This window comes from Salvelinus namaycush, chromosome 20 (assembly GCF_016432855.1).
Source record: "Salvelinus namaycush isolate Seneca chromosome 20, SaNama_1.0, whole genome shotgun sequence".
Classification (NCBI taxonomy): Eukaryota; Metazoa; Chordata; class Actinopteri; order Salmoniformes; family Salmonidae; genus Salvelinus; species Salvelinus namaycush.
The window spans coordinates 46100085-46112643 of record NC_052326.1 but is presented as its reverse complement, the minus strand read 5'-3'; positions in this window follow the sequence as shown (position 1 = coordinate 46112643).

Here is a 12559-nt window from a genome sequence, read left to right as displayed (position 1 = left end):
CAGTTTGGAATTCAAGAACAGATTACTTTTACGCATTACTGTCACGTTCTGACCATAGTTCTTTTGTATTTTCTTTGTTTTGGTGTGGTCAGGGTGTGAGTTGGGTGGGTTATCTATGTTTTGTGTTTCTGTGTTGGTTTTCTCGTTTGGCCTGATATGGTTCTCAATCAGAGGCAGGTGTTAGTCATTGTCTCTGATTGGGAACCATATTTAGGTAGCCTGTTTTCTGTTGGGTTTTGTGGGTGGTTATTTTCAGTCTTTGTGTGTCTGCACCAGACAGAACTGTTTTCGGTTGTTTCTTTGTTATTTTGTTATTCAGTGTTCTGTTTTGATGATTATTATTAAACATCATGAACACTTACCACGCTGCACCTTGGTCCTCACCTTCGTCCACCGACGACAGCCGTTACAATTACGTGCTTCAGCACTTGGCGGTGCCGTTCAGTGAGATTGTGTTGTTGCTCCTAGACGTTTCCACTTCACAATAACAGCACTTACAGTTGACCTGGGCAGCTTTAGAAGAGCACAAATTTGATGAACTGACTTGTTAAAAGTTGTATTTTTCACCTTTCTATCAATTTTAGAAGAAGGCTGTAACATAACAAAATTTGAAAAAAGTGAAGGAGTCTGAATACTTCCCGAATGCACTGTACATTATGCAAACACACAAACTCCCTCACCCTCCCCCACAAAACACACACACACAAAACCACACACACACTCCTCTCCACTGCAATTCTCCACCCTTACGTTGCCCTAGGCCCCAAGAGTTAATTTGACAAGTTCTCTCTCTCTCTCTCTCTCTCTCGCTACGTCTCTCTCGCTACGTCTCTCTCGCTACGTCTCTCTCTCGCTACGTCTCTCTCTCGCTACGTCTCTCTCTCGCTACGTCTCTCTCTCGCTACGTCTCTCTCTCGCTACGTCTCTCTCTCGCTACGTGTCTCTCTCGCCTCTCGCCTCTCACCTCTCTCGCCTCTCTCTGACAGACAGCCTAGCTTAACTGCTCTCCCCTTCTCTCGGTGTGCTCATGCATTCTTAATGAGCTGGGATAGGATTGGGCCTTGGGACCATTACAGCTTGTCAGGAGTCGTGTTGCTGAATGTTGTCTGAATGTATAGGACACTGTAGTACTAGAGAGGGCCGTTTAGTTCATTGAAATATAATTCATTATATCATTTTGTTGTTGTAGCATTAGAAAGGAATAGTAGATGTCCTTTCGTCTGAATGTGTTTTAATGTTATCCATCTCCTTATCTTATTCTAAGGCGGTCCACAGAGGTGTTATATTGTGTCCCGGCATACTTTCCAAAGAAATGAGTAGAGCCTCAAATATGAATAATAGACAATCTTGTGTTATTGGTAGTCTCCCAGCTAGGAAGTAAGACTACACTCTTTCCCAAACTTAATCAAATATTTTATGAGGCAAACATTTTTTTTTTTAATGTATTTCATGAAATATACCTTCTCTTTATTTTTAGCTGTCTCATAATATATAAGTATGGCAATATCCTTTCCAGCGAATGTGGCAGCTCGGTTGCATAACTAAATAGAGTGGGATGCTGTGGCTCGACTGTGGCCTCAAGGACTTAATGAGCTCTCATTCAACGAGGTGCTATATTACCATGACGATGATGATGATGATGCAGCTGATGATTAGCACCACCACGAGAGAATGAAAGGAATAATATTATCTTTTTCATCTCTTTCCTTTTTCTTGCAAATGTTTACTTTCTCTCTTTCTTTCCCTTCATACCTTTTTCTATTGTCTGCTATTATCTCTCCTGTTTTACCTTTAGCTCTCATCTTCTCCTTTCCCACTCTTTCTCTCTCGCCCTCGTCTCCACCTCCCTCTCTCTCTCAATCTTTCTCAGATTTTCCCTCCATTCCATTTGTTCTGCTTCGTCATCCTCCTCTCCCCCTTCTCTTCCCTTGTTCCGGCTCTGAGACAGTCGGCTCGTGCGACTGTGGGTGCTTGTGGGACAGAGATGGTGATGGTGAAGCTGAGGCCATCCAGTCGTGTGGATTGTCAATATGTGAGGTGTGGGGGTGAATCAATCCACTCCTAGGCTCCTTCACCTCCTAAAACCCAGCATTGCACCAGATACTATAATAATAACTTGCACATTATAGTAATAACTACCACAGATTAGTAATCACTACCACAGATTATTAATAACTACCACATGATAGTAATAACTACCACATGATAGTAATAACTACCACATGATAGTAATAACTACCACATGATAGTAATAACTACCACATGATAGTAATAACTACCACATGATAGTAATAACTACCACATGATAGTAATAACTACCACATGATAGTAATAACTACCACATGATAGTAATAACTACCACATGATAGTAATAACTACCACAGATTATTAATAACTACCACAGATTATTAATAACTACCACAGATTATTAATAACTACCACATGATAGTGATTACTACCACATGATAGTGATTACTATCATGTGTTAGTGATTACTAACACATTATAGTAATAACTACCACATGATAGTAATAACTACCACATGATAGTAATAACTACCACATGATAGTAATAACTACCACATGATAGTAATAACTACCACATTATAGTAATAACTACCACAGATTATTAATAACTACCACAGATTATTAATAACTACCACATGATAGTAATAACTACCACATGATAGTAATAACTACCACATTATAGTAATAACTACCACAGATTAGTAATCACTACCACAGATAATTAATAACTACCACATTATAGTAATAACTACCACATGATAGTAATCACTACCACATGATAGTAATCACTACCACATGATAGTAATCACTACCACATGATAGTAATCACTACCACATTATAGTAATCACTACCACATTATAGTAATAACTACCACAGATTAGTAATCACTACCACAGATTAGTAATCACTACCACAGATTAGTAATCACTACCACAGATTAGTAATCACTAACACAGATAAGTAATAACTACCACATTATAGTAATAACTACCACATTATAGTAATCACTAGCACATTATAGTAATAACTACCACAGATTAGTAATAACTACCACAGATTAGTAATAACTACCACAGATTAGTAATCACTACCACAGATTAGTAATCACTACCACAGATTAGTAATCACTACCACAGATTAGTAATCACTACCACATTATAGTAATCACTACCACATTATAGTAATCACTACCACAGATTAGTAATAACTACCACAGATTAGTAATAACTACCACAGATTAGTAATAACTACCACAGATTAGTAATAACTACCACAGATTAGTAATAACTACCACAGATTAGTAATAACTACCACATTATAGTAATCACTACCACATTATAGTAATCACTAGCACATTATAGTAATCACTAGCACATTATAGTAATAACTAGCACATTATAGTAATAACTAGCACATTATAGTAATAACTACCACATTATAGTAATAACTACCACATTATAGTAATAACTACCACATTATAGTAATCACTACCACAGATTAGTAATCACTACCACAGATTAGTAATCACTACCACAGATTAGTAATCACTACCACAGATTAGTAATCACTACCACAGATTAGTAATCACTACCACAGATTAGTAATCACTACCACAGATTAGTAATCACTACCACATTATAGTAATCACTACCACATTATAGTAATAACTACCACAGATTAGTAATAACTACCACAGATTAGTAATAACTACCACAGATTAGTAATAACTACCACATTATAGTAATAACTAGCACATTATAGTAATCACTAGCACATTATAGTAATCACTAGCACATTATAGTAATCACTAGCACATTATAGTAATCACTAGCACATTATAGTAATAACTACCACAGATTAGTAATCACTACCACAGATTAGTAATCACTACCACAGATTAGTAATCACTACCACAGATTAGTAATCACTACCACAGATTAGTAATCACTACCACATTATAGTAATAACTACCACATTATAGTAATAACTACCACATTATAGTAATAACTACCACATTATAGTAATAACTACCACATTATAGTAATAACTACCACATTATAGTAATAACTACCACATTATAGTAATCACTACCACATTATAGTAATAACTACCACATTATAGTAATAACTACCACATTATAGTAATAACTACCACAGATTAGTAATAACTACCACAGATTAGTAATAACTACCACAGATTAGTAATAACTACCACAGATTAGTAATAACTACCACATTATAGTAATCACTAGCACATTATAGTAATCACTACCACATTATAGTAATCACTACCACAGATTAGTAATCACTACCACAGATTAGTAATCACTACCACAGATTAGTAATAACTACCACAGATTAGTAATAACTACCACAGATTAGTAATCACTAGCACATTATAGTAATCACTAGCACATTATAGTAATCACTACCACATTATAGTAATAACTACCACAGATTAGTAATCACTACCACAGATTAGTAATCACTACCACAGATTAGTAATCACTACCACAGATTAGTAATCACTACCACAGATTAGTAATCACTACCACAGATTAGTAATCACTACCACAGATTAGTAATAACTACCACAGATTAGTAATAACTACCACATTATAGTAATAACTACCACATTATAGTAATAACTACCACAGATTAGTAATCACTACCACAGATTAGTAATCACTACCACATTATAGTAATCACTACCACATTATAGTAATAACTACCACATTATAGTAATAACTACCACATTATAGTAATAACTACCACAGATTAGTAATAACTACCACAGATTAGTAATAACTACCACAGATTAGTAATAACTACCACAGATTAGTAATAACTACCACAGATTAGTAATAACTACCACATTATAGTAATAACTACCACATTATAGTAATAACTACCACATTATAGTAATCACTAGCACATTATAGTAATCACTACCACATTATAGTAATCACTACCACATTATAGTAATCACTAGCACATTATAGTAATCACTAGCACATTATAGTAATCACTAGCACATTATAGTAATCACTAGCACATTATAGTAATCACTAGCACATTATAGTAATAACTACCACAGATTAGTAATAACTACCACAGATTAGTAATCACTACCACAGATTAGTAATCACTACCACAGATTAGTAATCACTACCACAGATTAGTAATCACTACCACAGATTAGTAATCACTACCACATTATAGTAATAACTACCACATTATAGTAATAACTACCACAGATTAGTAATAACTACCACAGATTAGTAATAACTACCACAGATTAGTAATAACTACCACAGATTAGTAATAACTACCACAGATTAGTAATCACTACCACATTATAGTAATCACTACCACATTATAGTAATCACTACCACATTATAGTAATCACTACCACATTATAGTAATCACTACCACATTATAGTAATCACTACCACATTATAGTAATCACTACCACAGATAAGTAATCACTACCACATTATAGTAATCACTACCACATTATAGTAATCACTACCACATTATAGTAATAACTACCACATTATAGTAATAACTACCACATTATAGTAATAACTACCACATTATAGTAATAACTACCACAGATTAGTAATAACTACCACACTATAGTAATAACTACCACACTATAGTAATAACTACCACACTATAGTAATAACTACCACACTATAGTAATAACTACCACACTATAGTAATAACTACCACACTATAGTAATAACTACCACACTATAGTAATAACTACCACATGATAGTAATTACTACCACAGATTAGTAATAACTACCACAGATTAGTAATAAATACCACACTTTAGTAATAAATACCACAGATTAGTAATCACTACCACAGATTAGTAATCACTACCACAGATTAGTAATCACTACCACAGATTAGTAATCACTACCACAGATTAGTAATCACTACCACAGATTAGTAATCACTACCACAGATTAGTAATCACTACCACATTATAGTAATAACTACCACAGATTAGTAATCACTACCACATTATAGTAATAACTACCACATTATAGTAATAACTACCACAGATTAGTAATAACTACCACAGATTAGTAATAACTACCACAGATTAGTAATAACTACCACATTATAGTAATAACTAGCACATTATAGTAATCACTACCACATTATAGTAATCACTACCACATTATAGTAATCACTAGCACATTATAGTAATCACTAGCACATTATAGTAATCACTAGCACAGATTAGTAATAACTACCACAGATTAGTAATAACTACCACAGATTAGTAATCACTACCACAGATTAGTAATCACTACCACAGATTAGTAATCACTACCACAGATTAGTAATCACTACCACAGATTAGTAATCACTACCACAGATTAGTAATCACTACCACATTATAGTAATCACTACCACATTATAGTAATCACTAGCACATTATAGTAATCACTACCACAGATTAGTAATCACTACCACATTATAGTAATCACTACCACAGATAAGTAATCACTACCACATTATAGTAATCACTACCACATTATAGTAATAACTACCACATTATAGTAATAACTACCACATTATATGAACTACCACATTATAGTAATAACTACCACAGATTAGTAATAACTACCACATTATAGTAATAACTACCACACTATAGTAATAACTACCACACTATAGTAATAACTACCACATTATAGTAATAACTACCACATTATAGTAATAACTACCACATGATAGTAATTACTACCACAGATTAGTAATAACTACCACAGATTAGTAATAAATACCACACTTTAGTAATAAATACCACAGATTAGTAATCACTACCACAGATTAGTAATCACTACCACAGATTAGTAATCACTACCACATTATAGTAATCACTACCACATTATAGTAATCACTACCACATTATAGTAATCACTACCACATTATAGTAATCACTACCACACGATAGTAATCACTACCACACGATAGTAATCACTACCACACGATAGTAATAACTACCACACGATAGTAATAACTAGCACACGATAGTAATAACTAGCACACGATAGTAATAACTAGCACACGATAGTAATAACTAGCACACGATAGTAATAACTACCACAGATTTGTAATAACTACCACAGATTTGTAATAACTACCACAAGATAGTAATAACTAGCACACGATAGTAATAACTACCACACGATAGTAATAACTACCACACGATAGTAATAACTACCACACGATAGTAATAACTACCACATGATAGTAATAACTAGCACATGATAGTAATAACTAGCACATGATAGTAATAACTAGCACATGATAGTAATAACTAGCACATGATAGTAATAACTAGCACAGGTTAGTAATAAATACCACATGACAGTAATAACTACCACATTATAGTAATAACTACCACATGATACTAATAACTACCACATGATACTAATAACTACCACAGATTAGTAATAACTACCACAGGTTAGTAATAAATACCACACGATAGTAATAACTACCACACGATAGTAATAACTACCACACGATAGTAATAACTAGCACACGATAGTAATAACTAGCACACGATAGTAATAACTAGCACACGATAGTAATAACTAGCACACGATAGTAATAACTAGCACACGATAGTAATAACTACCACAGATTTGTAATAACTACCACACGATAGTAATAACTACCACACGATAGTAATAACTACCACATGATAGTAATAACTACCACATGATAGTAATAACTAGCACATGATAGTAATAACTAGCACATTATACTAACTACCACATTATAGTAATAACTACCACATTATAGTAATAACTACCACATGATAGTAATAACTAGCACATGATAGTAATAACTAGCACATGATAGTAATAACTACCACAGATTAGTAATAAATACCACATGACAGTAATAACTACCACATTATAGTAATAACTACCACATTATAGTAATAACTACCACATGATAGTAATAACTACCACAGATTTGTAATAACACAGGTTAGTAATAAATACCACAGGTTAGTAATAACTACCACAGGTTAGTAATAACTACCACAGGTTAGTAATAACTACCACAGGTTAGTAATAAATACCACATTATAGTAATAACTACCACATTATAGTAATAACTACCACACTATAGTAATAACTACCACACTATAGTAATAACTACCACAGATTAGTAATAACTACCACAGATTAGTAATAAATACCACAGATTAGTAATAAATACCACAGATTAGTAATAACTACCACAGGTTAGTAATAACTACCACAGGTTAGTAATAACTACCACAGGTTAGTAATAACTACCACACCATAGTAATAACTACCACATTATAGTAATAACTAGCACAGATTAGTAATAACTACCACAGATTAGTAATAACTACCACAGGTTAGTAATAAATACCACATGACAGTAATAACTACCACATGACATTAATAACTACCACATGACAGTAATAACTAGCACATTATACTAATAACTAGCACAGATTTGTAATAACTTGCACAGATTTGTAATAACTAGCACAGATTTGTAATAACTACCACAGGTTAGTAATAAATACCACATTATAGTAATAACTACCACAGATTAGTAATAAATACCACATTATAGTAATAAATACCACATTATAGTAATAACTACCACACTATAGTAATAACTACCACACTATAGTAATAACTACCACAGTATAGTAATAACTACCACAGTATAGTAATAACTACCACAGTATAGTAATAACTACCACAGTATAGTAATAACTACCACAGATTAGTAATAACTACCACATGATAGTAATAACTACCACATGATAGTAATAACTACCACATGATAGTAATAACTACCACATGATAGTAATAACTACCACAGATTATTAATAACTACCACAGATTAGTAATCACTACCACAGATTAGTAATCACTACCACAGATTAGTAATCACTACCACAGATTAGTAATCACTACCACAGATTAGTAATCACTACCACAGATTAGTAATCACTACCACAGATTAGTAATCACTACCACATTATAGTAATCACTACCACAGATTAGTAATCACTACCACAGATTAGTAATAACTACCACAGATTAGTAATAACTACCACAGATTAGTAATAACTAGCACATTATAGTAATAACTAGCACATTATAGTAATCACTACCACATTATAGTAATCACTAGCACATTATAGTAATCACTAGCACATTATAGTAATCACTAGCACATTATAGTAATCACTACCACAGATTAGTAATCACTACCACATTATAGTAATCACTACCACATTATAGTAATCACTACCACATTATAGTAATCACTACCACATTATAGTAATAACTACCACATTATAGTAATAACTACCACAGATTAGTAATAACTACCACAGATTAGTAATAACTACCACAGATTAGTAATAACTACCACATTATAGTAATAACTACCACATTATAGTAATCACTACCACATTATAGTAATCACTACCACATTATAGTAATCACTACCACATTATAGTAATCACTACCACATTATAGTAATAACTACCACATTATAGTATTCACTACCACATTATAGTAATCACTACCACATTATAGTAATCACTACCACATTATAGTAATCACTACCACAGATAAGTAATCACTACCACAGATAAGTAATAACTACCACATTATAGTAATCACTACCACATTATAGTAATAACTACCACACTATAGTAATAACTACCACACTATAGTAATAACTACCACACTATAGTAATAACTACCACATTATAGTAATAACTACCACATTATAGTAATAACTACCACATGATAGTAATTACTACCACAGATTAGTAATAACTACCACACTTTAGTAATAAATACCACAGATTAGTAATCACTACCACATTATAGTAATCACTACCACATTATAGTAATCACTACCACCTTATAGTAATCACTACCACATTATAGTAATCACTACCACATTATAGTAATCACTACCACATTATAGTAATCACTACCACACGATAGTAATCACTACCACACGATAGTAATCACTACCACACGATAGTAATCACTACCACACGATAGTAATAACTACCACACGATAGTAATAACTAGCACACGATAGTAATAACTAGCACACGATAGTAATAACTAGCACACGATAGTAATAACTACCACACGATAGTAATAACTACCACACGATAGTAATAACTACCACACGATAGTAATAACTACCACACGATAGTAATAACTACCACACGATAGTAATAACTAGCACAGATTAGTAATAACTACCACAGATTAGTAATAACTACCACAGTGTGGTATGATCCTATCGTGTGTGTGTGATTACATGTGTCTCGTAGTGGATGTAGGTCAGATCATGAGTGCTTACTATAACATCGTATTCGATAGTAAGTATTCACATACTACTACATGTTGCGTCGAGTCGAGTACTATAAATGTGATGATGTACTACTTCTTATAGCGTCGTGTGTCTGCTTCTGAGTTACTAGTATGTATCTGATGTGTTGCATGTGATTACTATCCTTAATTAGAGCTTGATGTAGATCATGCTCATACTTCATCTTGTGTTTTTTCACGTGGAGTAATGAAGTCGTGATATTTCTCTTATCTATATCTGTCGGTAGTATATTCCATCATGGGTGGTACGTGCATATTACTATAGGCATACATGATGGATAAAAACCTCCTTAGCATACATAGTGTGTGAGTCATATAAATACACTATTTGTAGGTGCTCTACAATCGATTATAGACATATTAGCATAGTAGTAGCATTATCTACTATAAGTGTGTAGTTTATCGCACATATTATTGTATGTAGTAGGTATCGTTATTACTACATAGTGCGTGATGCTGTGATATACTAACTAGTGATTTTCCTGATAGTTACTTATTCTATAATTCTGTGATGTTTGACACCGATTTATCATATAAGTGGAATAACTTACTATGACAGTGGTAGTGTCTTGATCTAGTTTATCTATGTTTCTGATTGTACTAGATTACTATCACATTATCGTAAGAGTGAGTCGATTACCTATAAACCTGGCGTAGGCTAGTCTGCGAACTACGTTCATTGCAACGCAAATGTCGATATTAGCTCTACTCACTGCATACCTAGGTGAACAGGTAGTGCTGAGTGTAACTATACATGTATGGTCCGGCTGCCATGTGTGATGTTAACTATAAATAACAAAAAACAAGAAAAAGAATGGAAGTGAGAAATCTGTACAAAACTCCAAAGAAGTGTAATACGTAGTGGTAGTGATTACTATATGTGGTAGTAATTACTATAAGGTTGAGTTATTACTAAATGTTGGTAGTTACTACTAATCTGTGGGTAGTTATTACTATACTGGGTAGTGATTACTATACTATACATGTGGTAGTTATTACTATAATGTGGTAGTGATTACATATAATGTGGTAGTGATTACTATATGTGGTAGTGATTACTATAATTGTATGTTACTAGTATTACTAATCTGTGTAGTGATTACTATAAATGTTCTAGTGATACTATAATTGGTTAGTGATTAACTATATGTGGTAGTGATTACTATAATGTGGTAGTTGATTTTACTATAAATGTGGTAGTGATTACTATAATGTGCTAGTTATTACTATAATGTGCTAGTTATTACTAATCTGTGGTAGTTATTACTAATCTGTGGTAGTTATTACTAATCTGTGTGTAGTGATTACTAATCTGTGGTGTGATTGATTGAATGTGATGATTACTATTGGTAGTGATTACTAATCTGTGGTAGTGATTACTAATCTGTGGTAGTGATTACTACTGTGGTAGTGATTACTAAATCTGTGGTAGTGATTACTAACTGTGGTATGATTACTAATCTGTGGTATTATTAAAACTGTAGTTATATCTGTGGTATTATTACTATCATGTGTAGTTATACTATCATGTGTAGTTATTACTATCAGTGGTGTTATTACTATCATTGTTAGTTATTACTATCTGTGGTAGTTATTACTATACTGTGGTAGTTATTACTATACTGTGGTAGTTATTACTATACTGTGGTAGTTATTACTATAGTGTGGTAGTTATTACTATAGTGGGTAGTTTTACTATAGTGTGGTAGTTATTACTATAGATAGTGGTTTATTATTACTATAATGTGGTATTTATTACTAATCTGTGGTAGTTATTACTATAATGTGGTATTTATTACTAACCTGTGGTAGTTATTACAAACTGTGCGTATTACAAATCTGTGCAAGTTATTACAAATCTGTGCTAGTTATTATATATGTGCTAGTATTACTAGTCATGTGGTAGTTATTATGTCTGTTTAGTTATTACTGTCATGTGGTATTTATTACTAACCTGTGGTGTTTTACTAATCTGTGTAGTTATTACTAATCTGTGCTAGTTATTACTAAATGTGGTAGTTATTACTATGGTGTGGTAGTTATTACTAACCTGTGGTAGTTATTAGCATCCTGTGTAGTTC